The sequence below is a fragment of the Puma concolor genome, chromosome D4, assembly GCF_028749965.1.
Source record: "Puma concolor isolate L17-30 chromosome D4, mPumCon1.1.hap2, whole genome shotgun sequence".
NCBI lineage: Eukaryota > Metazoa > Chordata > Mammalia > Carnivora > Felidae > Puma > Puma concolor.
Window position 1 is genome coordinate 54,552,719 of NC_141679.1, and position 22,468 is coordinate 54,575,186.

Here is a 22,468-nt window from a genome sequence, read left to right on the forward strand (position 1 = left end):
TATAGACATCCTCAAATTAGTCAATATAATATACTATATAAGGAGAATAAGCACAAAAAACCCCACATGATCATCTCAAGAAATGAAGAAAAATCACTAGATGAAAGTAACACACTTTCAAGTAAACACACTAGAAAAAGCAGGAATAGGAAGGAACTCCCTCAGCCTGATAAAGAGTTTCTACAACAACAGACTAACACACAAACTAACCCACAGCTAACATGATACCTAATTGTGTACAAGATCAGGAAGAAGACAAAGATGCAGGTCTTCTTGTCTTTTCTATTTGATACCGTACAAGAGGCTGTAGCAAAAGAATGACGCAAAAACAAGTAATAAAAAGCATCCAGATAAAAGCAAAGATTAAAACTATTTCTTTCCATTGAGAATATCACCTTGTATATAGAAAAACAAAACAACTAAAAAATTTTACTAATTCTAATAAAGGGCTTCAAGGTTAAAACATGCAAGATCACTAAAGAAAAATCAGGGGTGCATGGGTGGCTTACTTAGTTAAGCATCTGACTTCAACTCAGGTTATGATCTCAGGGTTCATGAGTTTGAGCCCCATGTAGGGCTCTGGGCTGAGAGCTGAGCCTGGAACCTGCTTCAGATTCTGTGTCTCCCTCTCTCTCTGCTCCTCCCCTGCTCATGCTCTTTCTGTCTCTCTCAAAAATAAACATTAAAAAAAAATTTCTTAAATGTCTTAATGTGACACCAAAAGCACAAATGATAAAAGAAAATAAATTGTAATTCATAAAATTTAAAAACTTTTGCATCTCAAAAAACACCATCAAGACAGTTCAAAGTGAATATGTAACTGCGTTTACCAAACCCTATATATATTACGTCTTTTCCGACATGCACCTACCTATGGTAAAGTTTAATTTATAAATTAGGCACAGTATGATATTAACAGCAGTAACTAATAGTAAAATAGAACAATATATATACTAAATACATAATTTGTGAATATACTATAATAAAACTTAGTAAATGTGGTCTCTCAAAATATCCTATTGTGCTGTATTCGCCCTTCCTTTTCTTGTGATGATGTAAGATGATAAAATGCCCATGTGATGAGATGAAGTGAGGTGAATAACACAGACATTATGATGTAGGGTTAGGCTTCTACCGACCTGCTAACAATGTGTCACAAGGAGGATCATTATCTGCTTCTGGAGGGTAACTGAGTCTGTGGAAAGCAAAATCATGGGTAAGAGGCGGGGTCGGGGGGAGGACTACTATACATAGACACAGAAATTGGATTATCCATTACCTGGACCCAGAAGTAAGGAGAAATAGATAATGAATGCTAATGGGTATGAGGTTTCTTTTGGGGGGGATGGTAATGTTCTGTAATTAGATTGTGATGATAGTTTTTATAAACCTGTAAATATACTAAAAGCCACCGAGATTCACTTTATTTATGTTTGAATTTTGTGGCATGTGAATTATATCTTAACAAAGCTGTCAATTCAAGAAAAAAAAAATTAAGGAATCCACTAATAATGCCCTAAAAGCTGGAAATAGTGATACATATCTCAAAATTCCTATAATAAATAATCACAATTCCTACACTAAAATTGCTCACTTACTAATTGAAAGACAAACAGGCATTGGAACTCTTCAGACAGTTTCACAGAGCTGTGACAGAGCTGTGAACAGAATGCACAGACACAACAAGTACTGGCCAGTAAGAGTGGCAGAGACATAGAAGAGATGGCTTGTGGATTGAGTTTTGGAGGATGAGTTGTTATCAGCTAGTGAAGAAAGGAAGTAGTGGTGTCATAGCAGGGTATAAGAATGAGAAATGAACAATTTTGTAGAGAGGTAGAGAGGATCATAAAGGTGATAGAAATCTATCCTGAAAATTAAGAAAATACAGTGAGAAATATGGATGAAAGGGGGACTAACCAAACATTAAATGTTTGTTAAAAAAAAAATATCCCTTAAAGGGGCACCTAGGTGGCTCTGTCAGTTAAGCGTCTAACTCTTAATATTGGCTCAGCTCACGATCTCACAGTTCCTGGGATAGAGTCCCATATTGGGTTTTGCACTGAGCTTGGCACCTTCTTGGGATCCTCTCTCTCCCTCTATCTCTGCCCATCACCCACCAAAGTAAATAAATAAACTTAAAAAAATCCCTTGAAGTATGATAACTGGTAAAAACAAAACCCAGCAAGCCAACAACAACAACAAAGTGATAGGAATCAGCAATAGGGATAGTTGAAGACCTAGAACTGAAACTTACTGCTTTGAAATCCTGTCTTTACATTTATGTTTTCTTTCAATGACTTTTAGTTAATGGTGATTTTTCTTAATGTTGATTCTTGTCCCCATTTTTTCCAACTTCAGACAAAAATTCAGAATGAACAATTCCAATGAATAATTCAAAATACATATAATGAATAATTTTACTATTTAGAGTCTACTAAGAAGTATTTTAGAAATACTACATACAATTTACATAACTCTCCCGCCCCCCCCCCACACCAAATTATTTCTGTATGGGTGAGTTTAATAATCCAATTTCATTAAACATAAACTGTTCCCTTGATTAAAATGACATTTAGTTAAACCTTCCTATCTTTGCCATAAATTTCTGTAGCAATATCTGACACCTTCCATCACTAAAGAGAAAATTTTTACCAGAGAACATAAATATAGTCAGTAAAGATGAAAATAAATCAATACATGTTAATGTGTCTGAAAAGGAATTTATGTCTGCTTCTTAATTGTTATCCTACTTCAAATTTTGTTCACTCATAATATTCAGATAATGCATTTCAGTTAATTTTTATGGTGACATACTATAATTTATACGTTATTAAATTATATGTTTAAAAAAGAAATGAACAGGGGCTGGTTTAAATTTCTTGAGGATAATTATAGAGTAAATTTCCAAAATGATTTCAATTGCCTACTTATTCTATAGCTTGCTTATGATATAATCCTACTTGCCACAAAGAAAATATTTTTCAACAAAGATTGCTAACTGATGTTTTATATGAATTTATTTTAAGAAATGTTTCACATCTTTAACATATATTTTATATATCAACTCTTTCCTTCAGTTTTTTCACCTTTATCTTTCTTCATATCACTGCCAATCAAATGTAATTGAATTTAGAATTTATACTACATATACAAAAGTACATATATTAGAAAATGGGGATACAATTAAAAAAAACAATTTCTTAAGTGTCGTAGACTCTGGGTCTGGAGTTCTCTCTTGTCCAGCAAGAGAGCAGATACAGGATTGACATGCAAGAGAGGCTAATGTCTGGGAGAAGACAAGAGTCCCAAGTAAAGGTTCCTGCTCCATTTTTATTAGGATCAGAAGGCTTACAAGCGTGATGGATGTGCACAAAGAGACAATGAAACCATGATCATTAACTCATGGGTGTGGGAGAAAGGGGGTTTTGAAGATATGTGGTATGCAGTGTTAGGGTGTGGGGTCGATACAAAACAAAATTCTAGTACTGGGCAGAAGGTTGTTTACAGCAGCCAAAAGGCACTACCTCTGTTTACCTAACATTGCCTAGGGGACAAGAAAAACAGAGCATGCTACCTCAGGGTCAACAAGGCACCTTTCTTTTGTTAATTAGCTCCACTCTGGGCAACTTTGCCCTGCTGTGATCTCAAGACCTGTTTTCCTGTTTTTGTCCTTTCTTCCTGTGAAAGCAGCTTTCTGCTTTTGTGCTAAGTTGGGGAGACATTTCCACCCCAATACTTAATCTTGTTTACCTCATTTTTGATGCTTTCATCCTGAGGCTTTTCTATTCCTATATCTTTGTCCTATACTGGGGGCCTTTGCCCTGTTTACCTAATCTTGTTTACCCAAACATGGGTGTGTTCATCCTATGGCTTTCTAATTCTTTATGCCTTGTTAACCCATCAATGCAAGGTCAGGGAATTCCTAAGCTTATTCCTCACACTTAAGTACTATATATACCATAATATAACACATTGAAAATACTAAGATTAAGGGAAATAACTTGCCAATGTATTACACATACTTGATGGAAATATTTCCTTTAAGCCTGAAAGTGAACAAAGATATTCTCAAGAAAACAAAGTCAATAGGCACCTGGGTGGCTCAGTCAGTTAAGTGTTCAGACTCTTGATTTTGTCTCAGGTCATGATCTCATAGCTCATAAGTTCTAGTCCCATGTCAGTATGGAGCCTGCTTGGCATTCTCTCTCTCTCCCTCTCTCTCTCTGCCCTCCCCCATTCATGCATACATGCTCTCTCTAAATAAATAAAAATAAGAAAACAAAGTCAAGAAAACTTGCAGTCAGTAAATTTAACTTCAAGAACATTGAATGCAGTTCATTAGGTTGAGAAATGCTAATTCTGGATGAGAATTCATAGCTATGCAATAAGATAGTATTAGAATCTACACTTTAAGAAATGGCAGAGAAGTGAATAAAAAATAATACATGCAGCAACCATAATGACAATATATTTGAAGGTTTCTACCACATTCAGTTGGGATTTTTAAAAGGGATAAATGAATTTCAATTGTTACAAACTTCTTTTATTGTTTGGGATGAGATAAAACTAGTAGTTTAGGATGTCAGCAATAAATTAACAAATTTTGAAATAATATGATAAGCCACTAATAAATGATGAAGATATTATGAAAATGCTAATAGAGATGGTCAAATAGAATACTAAAAGCAACTTGATTAATATAAAAGAATACATATGGTATTTGTCTTTCTCTGACTTATTTTGTGTAGCATAATACCTTCTAGCTCCATCCACACTGTTGCAAATGGCAAGATTTCATTCTTCTTTATGACTGAAATGTTTCCACTATATATATATATATATATATATATATATATATATATATATATATATAATATATATACACACACACACACACACACACACACACACACCACATCTTCTTTATCCATTCATCAGCAGATGGACATTTGGGCTCTTTGCATAACGTGGCTATTGTTTATGTTGCGGCTACAAACATCAAGGTGCATGTATCCCTTCTAATCCTTTGGGTAAATATCTTGTAGAATTACTAGATCACAAGGTAAAGACAAACACCGTATGATTTAACTCACATGTGGAATTTCAGAAATGAAAAAGATGGACATAGGGAAAAAATAGACAGAGACAAACCATAAAACAGACTCTTAGAGAACTAAGGGTTGTTGGGGGAGGTGGGTGGGGGATGGGGTAAATGGGTGATGGACATTAAGGAGAGCACCTGTGATAAGTACTGCATGTTATATGAAATGGTGAATCACTAAATTCTACTCCTGAAACCAGTACTACACTATATGTTAACTAACTGGAATTTAAATAAAAACCTGAATCTAGGAAATATATAAGAATATAAGAAAGAAGGAATCAAGGAGTGAAGGACAGATGTGACAAATAGAAAACAAATAGCAAGATGATAGACTTAAACCCAACTGTATGAATAATAACATTAAATATGAATGAGTTAAGTGACCAACTAAAAGACAGAGATAGGGTGGGATAAAGAGAAAGGGAGAAAGAAGGGAAACCTAACATCCTGTTTATAAGAAACAACTTTAAAAAGATAGGTTGAAAATTAAATAAATTTTTTTTAAATACCATGCAAAAACTAAAAATACCATGCAAAAACTAAAGATAAGGTAATATAACTATGTTAACATTGCGTTAAGTAGGTTTTAATGGTCAAAATAGGAATAGTCCTCAAAAACACATTTTAAATACAAAACCAAAATGATAAAGAAAAGTACAATGACAGAAAAATAGATACCAAAGGCAGATCAGGATATCTTTGTTAATGTCAGGTGAGGGAGACTTTAAGGTAAGAAATATTATGAATGATAAAGCAGAATATTTTACCATAATAAAATAGTTAATAGAACAATATGACTAAGTTTGGAGGCACACAGCATAGTTTTCAATTATGTAAAGTAAAAATTAACATAAAAAAATAAGACAAAATAAAAATCATGATGAAAGGGATTTAACATGCTTCTTATGGTAGGGGAGAAAAGTGTAAATTTAAAACATTTAACATTGTTAAGTAAGTGGATTTATTTGATATATATAGAATACCACAAACATAACTGTAAAATACACATTCTTTTCATATAGTCACAACACACTGAACAAAATAAAGTATATTGTATGTCACAAAGCAATTTTCAAGAAATTCCAGTTCAGGAATAATAAAATATATAGTTTCCAACCTTTGTAGAAATAAATTAACACTCAATAATGATAGGTAATTAGAAAACACCCAAATATTTGTTAATTAAGCAACTACTAAATAATCCATACGACAAAGTAAAATTCTAATGGATATTAAAAAATGTTTGGGGATGAAAATAATAAAATTATGACAATCCACAAAATTTGTGAAGATATTCTAGATAAATACATCTGAAAATGACTTGTATCCAGAGTATATGAAGAACTTTAGACAGCAAGAAAAGAGATAGAAACTACAACTTAAAAATGGGGCAAAATTTTATAAAACCACTTTACAAATAAATGTATCTAAATGATCAATAAGCATACTAAAAGGTATTCAACATCTTTATCAGCAGGGAAAAGAAAATTAAAATTACAATGAGATTATACAACACATCCATCAGAATGGCTAAATGTAAAAAACTGACTATATGATGAGCTGATGAGAAACTTGTGCTACTAGAATGAAATCTTGCCATTTGGAACATTGTGGATGGATCTAGAGGGTATAACGGTAAATGCAATAAAATCAATCAGAGAAAGACAAATACCATATAATTTCATTCATAGGCAGAATTTAATAAACAAAACAAAGAAAAAAAGAGACAAGCCCAGAACAGACTTTTGAATATAGGGAACAAACTGGTGGTTGCCAGAGAGGAGATGAGTACTGGGAATGGAGGAATTAGGTGAAGGAAATTAAGAGCACACTTGTCGCAATGGGCACTGAATAATGTATAGAATTGTTGAATCACTATGTTGTACACTTGAAACTGATATAACACTGTATGTTAATTATATTGGAATTAAAAAAAAAGTCTCCTGATGCATATTATAAAATGGATGAATCCCAAAAGGATCCTGTTGAACAAAAGAAGAAAAACAGAATAAACCACAGAGATTATTTATACTTTTAATTTAACGAGAGAAAAGCTAATATATGATGATAATATGTTGATAAAAATTAGTACTGTAGTTATAGTAGGTGCCTCTGAGGTTTACTGATAGTCTGAAGAAAACTTCTGGGAAATTATTGTATTTTTTAAATAAAAATTAAAAATAATGTAAAACAAAATATATTACTTTCAACATTGGAAAGTCTATTAATATCAAAATATAAAAGCAGATCAAATATCTGATTATATTAATTAATGTAAGCATTTTAAGTTATACTAGAAAAAAATTCCCTTTCCCAAAAGCAACAATAACTCTAAGGTACCTAGAAATGAAATTTTTAAAAAATGTTTCTGAACTTCTGGAAAAAATTACAAAGCATTATTAAAAAACAAGGCAAAACAAAAACATAAAGAAGCCCTATGCATAAGCAGAAGTTACATGCTGATTGAGAAGATTCAGTATCTAAACAATAACAGTTCTTTTAAAAATTAATCTAGGTAAAATCAACACAATTTCAGTTCAAATCTTGTCAGGGTTTTTCATGAAATTCAGAATGGATGGGGAGAATTCCTTATGAGATATCAAGATTTATAATAAAAATTGACAAATAAACACTGTTCAACACTGCAGTTAAACTAATAGATAAAAGAATATAACAAAAACATAAACAGATGTGATACCATATAATTTGATATATATATACATATATATATATATATAACAGAAATTATCTCATCAGATGGTAAATAGACTATTCCACATCAAAATGGGAAAAGCAAATATAACTTTTAAAAGACATTATAAGAACATAATCTGATTACATTAAAATTACTAATTTGCCCTCTTATAACATGGACATAAATATGAATGAAAATAATGCCACAATGCAAATGATAACAAAATCAAATATCCAAAATACTTATTTAAAAAAGCAAAAGGTATTGATGAATCAGCCCAAGAACACGAATAGTAAATTACAAAAGAGAAAGCCTAAATAGTCAATAAATGTAAGAAAATCTGTTCATTTTTAATAGTCATATGTGAAAGCAAATTAAAAGAGCACTGAAATAACATTATACACATAAGATTAATCAATGTTAAATATCTTTACAATATCCAATGCAGTTAAAGATGTGGAAAATAAGACATTTCATTCACTTGAGTAATGATTTTGATAATTAACAAATTTGGGAATGATCTGTTTCAAATGGAGAAACTATGGAAACTTGTCTGGGGGATGTGCCATTGGAGATGTGCCAGATTTATACCAGACATCAAAGAATCAGTGGAAGAACAGGTGAGAACTTTATGGAGGAAAAAAAAGAAAAAACCAGAGAAACATTACAGGAGTAACTACTCCTCCACCAGGAATCCTTAATATTGATTCCCTTCTACTATGTGGAGCCTCTTACGTGGGGAAGTACATATATTAAAATAATTTTTATAACCTTGGCCATGTAACTTCCTTTCATTGCAAAACAATGGTGAAACCGTGGTACCTGAGGTCCTTTCTAGAGAGAACACGTGCCGTAGACCACAGTCAATAGAGAAGAGTTTGTGGACATGGAGAGCATAGAATTAAATATTAACTGGAGCTGTCAGACTGGAAGTGAATAAACAATCTGGGGAGCAGTTGGCTCGAAGGGTTTTCCATCTGTGTGTATCTGAGTTTTACGTATCCTGAGAAAGTGACTCAGAGTAATCCAGTGCAGAAGTGATACCCAAAGCTTATGACCTTCCCATGCTGCTTGGACCAGAGATGTTGAGCTTCATCTGTTTTACATATTAGATTGCAGTGTGTTATTTTATATTAACAAAGGACTACAATGCAAACACCTTGGATAACCACCTGTTCATATTTATATAATGTCAAAAAGAAGACACTTTGTCTCAAGGTCTCCAGCCTTGGCTGGAGAATTAGAGATTCTAATTGGCTGGAATTAGAGATAGGGTCTCCTGATTTTCAGCCTTAAATTCATTATAGAAACAAAACAGAAAAATCAGTGAGCACTGTAGAGTGGAATGAGCCAATGGGCCTTATTTGTGCATCCCTGCTCTGTATGTATTTATTTGATTATGAAAATGTGGATGGAGGTGAAAAAGTACTGCCGAGGAAACACATGTGAACACACAGATATGGTTAAGGCTTGGGGACCGATCCTGCGTATTACCTGGACTAAACACTTCAGTTATAGAGAAAATTTTGAAAAACATTTGGCTGCAATGAAGCCAAACAAAATGCTTTCTATATTCTTGCTTCACGGATTTCAACCTGCAACTCTCATAGGGCTATGGAGCTTACAGTAACGCTCTCTTATCATTCACCCCTCTGTTCTTTGGTCAGAGGGCTGTATCTTCCAGCTCTCAAGCATGCCACTCTTGAGTCTTCCTTTCTTCAACAAGCGTTCTGTGCTGTCTCAGACCCTTTTGCTGGTTTTCTCTCTCGATAACATTACCTCCTATCTACTCTTCAAGCTATAGCTTGAAGCTATAGCTTAAGGTTTCCATATAGCTTATAGCTTTCTAGAAAACTTTACCCTGTCTTATTTAGACATTCATCTATTTTGCTTCAGTTGCACTATGTGCATTAATTTTTTATGTCACTTATCATACTGTAAAATAAATATTTACGAACATTTTTATTTCTTCTATTAGGCAGAGAGTTGATTAAGGGAAATTCCCAGCACCAGATGCTATCTTGTGTGCAAGTAGCAAAAAAATTTTTAATGAGTATATGAAAAGGAGGAGGTGAAAATACTACATGGATGATAACATGAGTGATAAATAAATATAATTGCTATTTATGTAGTGAGAAAACTATACAGGATATTGCCTAATTTAAAAAAAAATGTAGGATCAATTTTAAGATCTTTTTATAAGGGTGATCAAATAATAGACTTAAAAACATAACATTTATATCAGACAACTTTGCTATTATTTCAAATAATTACTAGGTATATACTATATCAAACTATCAATATCATATAAAGAAATTATATACACATATGAATAATTCATATGAATATATGCATGAATTATGAAGACCTACTGAATCCAAATATGCAGAAATGAGCTCCTCTGGCTCAAATCAATCACTGACCATTTTGTTTCTACCTATGAACGGTATACAATTAACAACAGAACATTTAGTACAAATCAAGGAAGAGATTATACAGAGTTACCTTTATTATAACAATAGTAAGAGATGCTGTGGTCTCTACTGGCGTCTTAGACTGCCTCCCTACCTCCAGTGTTTCTCTACTCTAGACCCTTGTGAACATTTCTCTTGGATTAAACATACATGGCTAAAAGCAGCTATAGGCCCACTTCAACCCACTAAGAGAACTTTGTCTTTTTCCTTTCTCTTGGAATAAGTGTATTTCTTTTTGACCATTGTTTCCAAAGAGTAAGTACTTAAACAACATTACTGTCTAAGTGTATCTTGTCTTGAGCCTTTCTGTAGACTGGGTGAATTATTTCTCATGCAAGATTCAACTATTTATATTTCTCTCTCAAACACTGTGAAAAAGCCTTCCTGCGTGTTTTTGTGCATCTTGCTCTAGAGTAAACCTCACTAGAGTTATGGTTTATTCTCAAGCCATGTTTAATAGGATGATGAGATCACTTCACATTCAGACATATATAATTATTTTCTATGGGTGACCAGTCACAAATGCAATAGAATTTACATGAATGCTTCGCACAGATCTCCACAGAGAAGGGTCATGACCTGTCAATTGCTCAGAAGAAGTACATCTAGTTGGTCATGCCCTGCCACACATATTCTCTTTTTTCAGAGAAATCAATAATTCTCTTGGTGGAATCTTGGATTTGAGTTTGCATATATTTAGGCAATAATTGTTTGCGTAGGATTATGTAGAGATAAATAGTTTCTAAATCAATCAACACCTAGATTGCTGGTCTAGTTGTTTATTGATTTTTGAGTCATTTTTTTGCTATTGTCAAAAGAAAAATATAAAAAGATTATAATTATTTTGATAATGCTCCCAGGACAGATTACTCTTGTGTCAGAAATCAAATATGTTTGAGAGAGATAACTGCCCCTTGTTCATTTTGTAATTTTTCATGTTTCCTGTGTAGCAACTTGAGCATAACATACGCATTTCAAAAATAACCCTCAATTTTCTACCCCTTCAGAAAACACACATTTAGGATCATGGAAGGGGCACCTGCATGGCTCATCTGACTCTTGGCCAATAGCCTGGAGCCTGCTTAAGATTGACTCTCTCACTCTCTGTCTCTGCCCCTGCCTCCACTTCTCTTTCTAGAAGTAAACTGAAAAAAAATAAATAAATAAAGATAAAATAAATGGGAAAGCAACTTGAAGATCATTTGTGACATCTAAAATACTTGTATTAACTAGGTGAATAGGTTGTGAATGCATAGAAATCTAATGAAGGTTAAATGTTTAATTTTCCATGGTTACACACATAAAAAAAGACATATGTCTTTCAGATAACTATTTCTAACCTTCTCCAACCCATGTAGTAATGTGAGCTCAATAAACTCTGAGCGTACCGCCAAGGGGTACCAGTAAGGAGAGCAGAGAGAGAAATCTAGGAAACTTTTTTTTTTTTTTCAAATAAGCAACATTTCTCTATGATCAAAGTTTTCTTTAAGTTGGGTGAAATATTTTACTATATGATGTCTATAACAATCTAATATGCCAATGTTTACTGGAGATAAGCTGACATGAAGAAAGGTATATATAAAGCAGAATTTTTTAAACTTATTTAATTTTCACATCTCATTTTTAAGGAACACTTCATTGGAGTAGTAGTGGTCTATGTAACACATTTTGGGGATACATTTATTTAATGGTATATACAGTTCTATGACTATGTCTAGTTAGAGATGGGCAAAGAATCAGAGCAACAGTTTCGTAAGTTACAATGAAAATCATGGCCAGTGCATGATTAAGTGTAGGAGACCTTCTCATGCCTATGTCCAGAAACAGAAAACAGTCAATGATGAAAATGAATAAGAGAATAAGAAAAGGCATGGAGTTAAAGACATAAGCTGGATGGAAATAGAGTGGAATCCAAAGGAATTGTGTAATCCAAATTGAAAGTTAAAGGTATGATGAACGGTACAATGAAAGAAGACAAACCTAGCTTCAAATCTAGGCTGTATAACTAGTTTGACAAGTAAAATAAAGTCCCTGACCTCCATTTGCCTATGGAAAAAATGGCAGTATTACATCACAAAGTTAATTAAAATCATAATGCCACAAGTTGACTCATGGCAGTTGGTCAACAAAAAAAAGTTGTTATCATAAGTATTAAAGTATAGTCTTGAAAGGTAATGATGATTGGGTGTGCATGGCTCACTTGGTTAAGGGTCTGACTTCAGCTCAGGTCATGATCTCTTAGCTCGTGAGTTTGAGCCTGGTATCTGGCATTTGGCTCTGTGCTGTCAGCACATAGCCCACTTCTGATCCTCTTTCTCTCTCTGTGCCCCTCCCCCGCTCATTCTCTCTCTCTCTCTCTCTCTCTCTCTCAAGATATTTTTTTTTAAAAAAGATGATTATTTTTTAGAAGTGAGACAATACTTTTATTTTTTATTTTTTAAAGTTTATTCATTTTGAGATAGGGAGAGTGCAGGAATGGCAGAGAGAGAGAGAGAGAGAGAGAGAGAGAGAGAGAGAGAGAATCCCAAGCAGGCTTCACGCTGACAGGTCCAAGTGGGGCTCAAACTCACTAAGTGTGAGATCATGATCTAGGTCAAAATCAAGAATCGAACACTTAACCAACTAAGCCACCCAAGCGGCCCGTAATGATTGTTTTCTGATTCCTTTATGTTATTAAAACTATAACCACATACCTAATGTAATTTTATAATCTTCCAAGCATGTATTTGAAATTTTAACTGAACTGTTTGAGAAAATGTGGCTGACCTGTGGAAATTCATCCTTATACCCGGCAATGGATCTGGTGGTAGGGCAGAATATTTATGGGAAAAAGAAAGTAAGAGCAAAAGGGGAAGGTAGATAAGAAACTCCCCAAGTTCTGCAAACATGGCATTCTTCTCTGGCTACTAAGAGTACACATGTAATAGAAGGGAAATATGGTGACAAAGCACAGGTATAGTTAAATGTGATTTTGTTAAAGGCCTAAGATAGTTCAATTTTGTCTGCTCTCACATTTCCTAATAACACACTTTCACTGTTTTAGTGATGGCCTTTAATTAGAAATGGATTAAACACATTATGATTGTAATATATGATATGGAAATTCAAAAGAAAGAAAATAATAGGAATGACAATATCATATGGACACAGATTAAGACTTTCAAGAATGTCTATTTTACATTATATTTTTTTGGATTTGCTCTATTGCTCTTTTCCTTAAGTTGAAACTCAACTCACTGATTATTAAACTTTTTTTTATATATTTAAAGTTAAAAGTTTCCCTATTTATTTGCTTTAGCTATATCCCACAATTGACAGTGTTTTTATTGTGAGTCAATTCAAAATATTTAAATTCCCCATTATATTTTGACTTAGGAATCATTTAGAAGTACTTAATGTTAAAAATGCTTCTATAATACATATTGCATATGATTTTAGTTGTCGCTCCCAAATTTTGTTGTGTTTTGATGATACCATCCTTTGGTTTTGTTGAGGTTTACTTAATGGTCAAATATGTGACTATTTTAAAGAATGTTTTAATGTTTATTTTTGAGAGAGAGAGAGAGAGAGAGAGCGAGCAGTGGTAGGGACAGAGAGGGAGACAGAGAATCCAAAGCAGGTCAAGGCTCTGAACTGTCAGCACGGAGCCCCCGCACGGGGCTCCAACTTACAAACTGCAAGATCATGATCTGAGCTGAAGTCGGACGCTCAACCAACTGAGCCATCCTGGCGCCCCAATGACCAACTATCTTTAAATGTCCCTTGAGTGCTTGAAGCCTGAAAGCTACACTGGACGGCCCACTTGAGAGGGGGTTGTAGGACTGAGAGTCGCCTACTAGTTCTGTTGAGAAACATAGGTTTCCAAAGTCTTTTTTTTCTTCCAAATAATACTGTAATTAAATACCAGTAACTGAAAAAAAGGAATGTCTATTTTATCTGGATAATTAATATTTCAGGACTGTAACTCTTGGAGATCTCCCGCTATGCTCTCCTGCTCCCTGCAACGTTTATTTTCTGGGATGATTGTGCATCTCTAGTTTTACCTCTTACTATTCACTATAGAGGTTTAAATTCAATAGGCAGAAATGGACATGTTCAGAAGCCAAAGTTTTTTGTTTTGTTTTGTTTTTAATTAGAGGTAATTTACAGATTATTCATTTTGCTTAATGTGTCGTTTTCCTTTGTAAAATTCTTGAGCTTCAAATGAGACTTTTACCCTGTTTGTCTTAGTTTTTTTATGCATAAAGATTTTATTAAAACATGGTCAAAAAGTCAAAGCACTGCTTAAAACTCTGCCTGATTTATTATATAAAAAATAAAATCCTTTTCATGGCCTACAAGTGTGAGCCAAGATGGTCCCTAACAATCTCTTGCTTGTGCTCCAGCTATATTATCCATTTTTGTTGAGGTTCATTTTCTTAAAAAGAATTTTCCTGAAATCAGTAACACATTTATTCCCATTCTGTTGTCCACAGTGTTCTGTGTTTAACCTTCATGACATTGATCACAGTGCATAATTATTTTTGAGATTTGAATGATTACTCCATTCCACTAAAATATTAAGACCCAGAATGGTACACAATGACACATAATAGCCAATGACAAGCTTAGAGTGAATAAACATGCTGTAATAATTTCACATAGTTTAACCAAATCTAGTATACGTTCAAGGACTGTAGAAATTTCCCAATATCGACAATAGGTCGTCAAAGTAAAGACAAAGGTATTTAACTTATTTTAAAATTATCCATAATTTGAACCTAATGCTTAGCAGTTTTCAAACTTCTTGGTCTTTTTGCCTACTCTATTTGAGATTCTGATTTCATTAAAACTGAGAGGAAATTCCAGAGTCATCCAATTTCATTTTGACACCTAGAAAGGAAAAAAAACCATCAAGGAGGGCTTCTTAAAAGTACTAAGGATCTGACCTTTGATTCCAAAAAAAAAAAAAAAAAAAAGTTTCACTTTTATCTCAAGGTCTCCCCAGCTTGACAGAAATTTTTTCCACCTGTCATTTATCTCTCTCTCTTAAGTAAATTAAGTTATTACTGTGACTGCTGAAGACTGTCATCCTTTCTTCTTTATAGGCATATATCAGATCAAGATTTTTTAAAACTGGTTTTGTGTGACCTTATAGGTAGATAACAAATTTGAAGAAGTCCTTGGGCAGCGGACACGGCATTCTGCTCTCTACTGAGTTCATATGAGATATTCTCTCTTGCTTTAAAATATATTTTTTTCTAACCATTTTTTTTAGCTGGCTTTATTTTTTTAGCTGGCTTCACAAAACCTTTTAAAAGTGTAGAGATAGGTAAAACTTACATACTATCATATCAGAATATTATTGTATTTTATTTGATCATTTATAATGAATCGCAAAGCTTTCATTCAACAATAAAAAACTATTATTGTGAATAAAACAGTTAAGCTCTTAGAATGGGAAGTTAAATCTAAGGAAAATCTCTTATGTCTTCAACCAACCTAGATACGCACACCCACACAGCAAGTGAGTTGTATATAGTTTCATATATATGTTTAATGTATGTATAACTATATATACATATATACTTGTTTTCTAATTCATATATGCATATATGCAATGTTTAACATATATGCATATATATATACACACACACAAGATCAACTTTTTGCTTGGGATATTTAAAAGTTACCAAAAAAGAGAGTAATGTATCAATCGTTTGTCAGAGTAGATTATGAAGGAAATAATAGGACAAAGGGAGGATGGGAAGTCAGCATACACTTGAGTAAGAAAAGGGGCCACTGATGACCAAATAGATTTTTATTTCCTTAATAACAAAGACTACTTCTTAACTAATTGTATAGTCAGTCTTCTACAACAGAATGTAAGCTCTTTGAGAACAGGGACCATGATTGTGTTGTTCTAGGAGGGTGACTGTATATAGAAGGCACTAAACAGTATGTATATTATACAGGCATTAAAGTCATTCATATGAATAATAGTGAATTCCCTTAATATTATCTATCAGTGAATTAGAAGTATGTGCATAAACTACGAGCATGCTGATTTTATTTATAATTTGTAAAGTGCATATCTAAATTAAAATGTTAATGATTATGCTCATCCACATCACAAATTCTGTTGAATTCCTTTACAGGATACTAAAATTTGACTACTTGTAAGTTCCTCTGTTCCTGTACGTATCCTCCAAAATAGGATTCTGCAATCATACAAAGAGCCTTCAGACTTGAATCTATTTTCTCAAGTCCCACCATTACCAGATTCTTCAGTCAGGTTTCACCTGAGAGATTGTTCCCATATCTCTCACCATTCCCGTTTGCCACCTAAAATCTCATCTTACGTTATCAAAGAATTATGACATATATAACCATTTCTGGAAATAATACTCTGAAGAGCATTTTAGGACTACTAATAAAATAGCTACAGTTTAGAAAATGTACTGTATGGGGGCGCCTGGGTGGCTCAGTCAGTTAAGTGTCTGACTTCAGCTCAGGTCATGATCTCACGATTTGTAGGTTCAAACCCTGCGGGGGGCTGTGCTGACAGCTTGGAGCTTGGAGCTTGGAGCCTGCTTTGGGTTCTGTGTCTCACTCTCTTTCTGCCCCTCCCACACTTGTGCTCTGTCTCTCAAAAATAAAAAAAAAATTAATAAAAAAAAAGAAAATGTACTGTATGCAGTACATTGAGTGAAGTATTTTAGGTACATATGTGATACATTTTACAGTTACAAGTACTTGTATCTATCATTATCCCTGTTTTGCAAATGAGAACAGTGAGGTATAGGAAAGCAAGAAAATCATATAAGATCTAATAATAAGTGAAAGAATTTCAATTTTTATTCCAGTGTGTCTGATTCCAAGGATCTTGTTCTCTTGACCTGAACACTGGGCTTGTATTCTGGTCTTCTGAACCTTTATGATTTCAGGATATAGACCTCTGTTGGGCTAAGGTAACATAGCCTCTTATTATAGATTAGGGTTTTTTGCCAGAAAATCAGATTCCCATTCTCGGCCCTGTTTCCAAAATCTGCAAAGATAAAACATTTTACTAAGAAAACCAGTTTTAGAGCAGGTTGGTTAATAGCAGAACTCTAACAAATCTGATCCTTTCTTACTGTGACCAGTACTCAGGTATCCGTAACATGTAAGAGTTTTGGTCCCTGCAGAAGCCAGTAACAGACAATTTCTATTGTTAGAGATAGGTAAATTTCTCCCTTTTCCAACTGTCTCAGTTACCTGTTTCAAAGACGTCCTGTTTACAACCTCAAGTCCTGAGCCTAATTATGCTGGGGGATGCTCCGTGACCTTCCCACCCCGAGGCATCTTGGTCGCCCTCTTCCCATCTAGGGACGTTATGGCCTTGTTCCCAAGGAAGGGACTACACATCTTTCTTCCTGGTTCCAGACAACCGAAGACACGACTTGGAAATATCAAATCTAAGCCCCTTCTGCTTCTTTTGATAGCAAAGGCAATCTCATCTTTGGGGGCAAATGCAGTGGGACACCACAAGGTAGGGGAGCCTTCGGTTCTTTGCCAGTCTCTGCCAGTCTGTAACTCAAGGCTGCCTTTTCCCCGCTCTTGAGGCCCAGGCACATTCTGGTCTCTAAGCCTCAATTACTTTAAGGATGTAAACATGGAAAGCACGCATAAAGCAGGCAAACATCTAAGTGATCAATCTCAGAAATCCTCAGAGATTCTTGGCAAGAGGCACAAGAAAATTGAGAAGTCCTTTTCTTTCAAGGGGGTTCAAGATCGCTGCAGAGTCAAGTACTCCTAGAAAGAGAAGACACTGTCCAGTCCTTTGGCTTCTACAATCAATAACTGTTTCTCACAACACTTGAACTGTGAGAGCTGGGACAAAAATGTTAAGATTAAACAATCAATTACATGTATTTCCATATACACCTGAGTTCCACATGGGTAGCAGCTTTTAAAACAAGATAACTCCCCACTCAATGACAGTTGAAATTTCCAGGATACCTGACTTAATTCTGAGATCTTAAGAAATATTGAGACTAAGTATTCTCAGAAATAATTGCCTTGAGTCGTTATAAGTTTCTGTACGCCATTAATTTTATTTTCTTCCTGCATATAAAAATCTGTATGGAAGCCAGTGCCTCATTACTTTTCCAGGAACATCTCTGAGCTGGGATAAGCATTCTAATCAGGGGCAGGAGCCACCACCTGGGCTGAAATCAGATTTCTAGATAGGCTTAGATTTCCCACTTAGGAGGGACTTACAAATTATCCAGCAATGATGGGCATCTCCTCTGCAGTGGCTCAGCTCTCGGCCTCTCTTTGCTTCTCTACAACTTTTTCTAGACTTTAGCATTATTCATTCACTACCATTTAATTTCCTATGTATGTATTATCTGAGGAGAAAGAAAACATGTCTTTTACTTTGATTTTCTCATCTATAGGAATGCCATTTGGACACAGTGCTTGCTGTCTTTCTTTTCTCCTATCAAGGTGTTAGCAGAGGCCAACCTGACTCAGCTCAGCACACCAGACCCAGTACCCCTCCGTCAGGAGGTCGTGAAGGCCTGACAGTCACCCTCTGTTTCAGCCTGTGGCAGCTCAGCTCTGTCCTTAGAACCCTACCTCTCCTCTGGAGGGGGCTATGCTCCTCTTTCCTAGAACTCCCACCCCTTCCTTTCTCTTTTCTTTGTCCTCTGAACCTTCTTTCTCCTGTTTGATCATTAGTTATCTTAGTGGTTTCTGTCATTTTTGCTGTTCCGTTAGAGACAGAGTGATTCCTAGGCATCTGTACCTGAACATCACTGTTCTAATTCCTTGTTAAATTACTATCTGTTCCCTTATTATTTACTTCTGTCCAGGTGCCCCTGGAACAGTGAGAGTAGAAATGGTTCTCTCAAGACAGGACCCAGAGAACAAATGGGGAAAATCCTCAGCTGATACACACTTAAAAGAAATTCTTAGGTTAAATTTCAGACATCCTCAGCTTCTAAAGTATAATGACTACAAAAGTGGTGAGATTGTATACACTATGTAACAAGTTCTTCTATTTTATTTTACTCTTTATGTTTGATCTTCATGCTACTTTTTTGTTTTTGGTGGAATATTTTTCAGAATTTAACCTAACCAGCAACTAGAGTGACTTTCCCCAAGCCCCATAGCCATTGTATGTATAAGAAGTGGCCATGTTGAAAGATGGTTTGGGAAGCAAGGGGATGCTCTACATTTAATTCTTGAGTGACATTTCACCCTGTGTTTACCCCAGCATGCTTTCTGATACCCAGATTTTTATCTGAAGAATTTATCTATCCAGAGTCCCACTTGAAATCATAGCCATATTTTCTTATCCCCTGCCCCCATGTAATCTACAGGCCTTCTGATTCTCTTTGTCAAGCATTCTAGTATCTTTCTCTCTCCACCACTTTTCTTAATATCTTCTGCTTAACAACAAGTCCCTTTTGCACACATGGTCCTAGTAAAGAACAGGAAATAGTAAAACCCAGTTTCACGATAACCTTGATAAGTTCCTACAAATGTTTCTTCCTTAGGTTAAATTGCATTATCCTCAGTAATTCACGAGAAAACTCCAGTATCCTAGGAAACCAGAGAACAGCAAGCTGAGAGTTTTACTTGGCCACTGAAGACATGGCAGGACCTCTATTGGAAGCAGTGAGCTTGCTGAGCCCAGTTCAAAGCTGTCCTCTTAATCCTCAAGCCCTTACCTTGTTTCCCAATGACAGCCACCTTCTTTTCACCTCCCTGTACACTCCTGTCAGAAATGGAGATGGGGATGGTGACAGGGACACGGACCATCTGAAGTAAATCTTCTTGCTCTCTTTAAACCTTTGAGCTGAGAGTAGCAGATGATGTGTTGTAGGGAGGGAGTTTTCACCTATGCCCTTTGCTCGATGTCATCCTTTTCCATATAGGCCTCATTTGGGGGCTGAAGATTAGCCCACTCAAGTAGCCAGCAGGGAGGGAACTGCCCCTCAGGACACCAGGAACCTCTTTTCTTGTGTATTAAATCCTCCCTCTAACTCCTCTGCGTGGGACCTGTGTATAATACATTTTGTACACAACTGCTCCCTTTAATGGTTACATGGAGGAAAGATAGGGGTATTACAGGTGATAAAAAGAAGAATCAATCATCTCCACAATTGCGGTGTTTTTTGATCAGGCTACCTCCAGCAGCTATAGCACAGGAATCATCTTATAGCCAGGTTAACTGAGAAGAAAAAAATGGAGAACAAAATTTTACGTTTTCACACACACACACAGGTATTCAATAGTTAGAAATTCTCAGGCACAGTGCTAGAGACTTGCAAATGCAGACCTCAGCTTTGGTGAAAGCCTGGAATTGGCAGGGAAGCGAGATGTTTTCTTTTGTTCTAACCTTCTTTATTCCCAGCCATCACTGGTAGGAACCAAAAGCACAGAGCGCCTTGTTCACCAGGCCACTCTTTAGATTGGGTCAGAAACAGTGTGGCTTCCTCATGAGAGCGCTTTTGCCCACGGAGCTCTGATGTGTGCTCCATTCTGTCCCCCTCCCCACACTTTCACGTCCCAGGATGGCAGTTATTTTTGCCACTGACAGTTAACTACTCAGTCCTCTCTGCGCCCAGCAAGCAAGTGCCCCTCCCCCTCCAAATCAATGTCTTTCTTTTTCCATTCCCCTTACTCCATCACATTCCCCATCTAATAGAGAGACTTGTTAGGTAGGACATGTTTCCCCCCCGAGAAAATAGCCTCATGATCTTGATATGATCCAAAACTAGAATAAAATGTATACCTTATGTCTACCAACCACCAACCTACCTACAACTTATTCCCCATGATACATAATTTCAGGTTTTATCATATTGGCTCTTACTGAAGAGAATTTTTCTTGATATCTAGGTTTGCTCCAGCCCAGTCTTTTAAAAGTCAAGAAATTCTAATCTCACTTTAGGCAATAATTTTCTGGGTTGCGTTTTCCTCTTTCTTAAGATTAGGTGATTTCTCATGCTACTGTCCACTTCCCAGATCATCACAGATGAGCAAAGGTGAGACAGAAAATAAACCAACATAGAAGACAGCAGCCATCACTCAGGTAGATAGTGAATGCACGGCAAAGTTACCTCGCAAAAATGGTGGTGGGCGTAAGGCCCCTACCAAGGAGTGCTTTGGTTATTTGTAGGTTCTGTTTCCTCAGGCATAACTGATCTCCTCTGAAAGGAAAACAATAACTTTAGCCTTTCTCCACTTAAGTGATTTAGTCTTCCGTCCATACTCTCTTCCTCCTCATTGAAAGCATATCTCAATCCACCCCCATCTCTGCCCAAGAAAGGATGCCCCAGTACTGACTTCCAGACCAGCGGGAAGCTTCTCTGATATCTTCAACCTCCAAATGCTTCTCCAAAGTGTTTCATTGCAGCTGGCTTTTTACGGCAGGGTGAACTGATCCTGTAGCTAGTCTGTTCATGGTGCTCAGATATGTGGATGACCACAGTTCTCTTCCAATCCTCTAAGACATCATGGGGGCCCCCATTTCCAATCATCCTTTACTCTAGATGGCAGTTGGGGGTGGAATATTGCTAAGGGTTCTGGAGCTTTCTTTACCTCATCAGTTACTCCTCAGGGTTCTGCCATCCCAGATTAAGTTTACAAAAACCAACTGCCTCTGAAAGAGCAATTTCTTAAAGGAAATGCTTTCACTTGCTCACTCTTAATCACATGATTAACTACATCTGTATTTGGACATGCATGAATTTTTGAGCTTAAGGAAAACCAATCCTGCTGGTCAGAAATATCCTAAACCTGTCACTTCAGGGAACAACCCCTCACTAATATAACTTTCCCAGTCACCAAAATGAAATAAGTGACACGATGTTTTTCATTTACATAATTATAGTAATACAAGAACTTACTTTTGCAAACACTACTATACTATTGTACCAACACTACTATATAGAAAAAGTTAAAAGATTTTATTAAAATCCTATCATATTCACAAGCCATTCTCTTTATTTTTTATCTCTTCCTGTCTTTATCCTAAAAAGGTGATATTTGTGTAGATTTTAAGTAGCATATGTGAAATTTTAGAGGCTTCATTTCTTCATGTCATGACAATATTCTAAATTTCAAGTGATTTGAGTGAAAAATATTTTTTAATATGAGAAACATTATGATGTTTATATTCCCTGTTAGTTTTCTTTCCTTCACTATATTCTTCAGTTCAAT

The 22,468-nt window shown here is 35.4% G+C and overlaps 1 long non-coding RNA gene across 3 annotated transcripts; it reads right to left on the reverse strand.

Annotated features, from left to right (window-relative positions):
- Window positions 1-17,088: 17,088 nt before the first annotated feature.
- LOC147574880 (uncharacterized) lies at window positions 17,089-21,808 on the reverse strand. 3 transcript variants are annotated; one of them, XR_015242782.1, is made up of 4 exons: window positions 21,593-21,808; window positions 19,972-20,474; window positions 18,515-18,645; window positions 17,089-17,300 (listed from the first exon to the last, which is right to left on the reverse strand). It is a non-coding gene; the product is annotated as an uncharacterized LOC147574880 (long non-coding RNA). The 3 variants fall into 3 exon arrangements; XR_015242781.1 differs by having other exon boundaries at window positions 20,583-21,808; XR_015242780.1 differs by having other exon boundaries at window positions 19,972-21,807.
- Window positions 21,809-22,468: the final 660 nt, after the last annotated feature.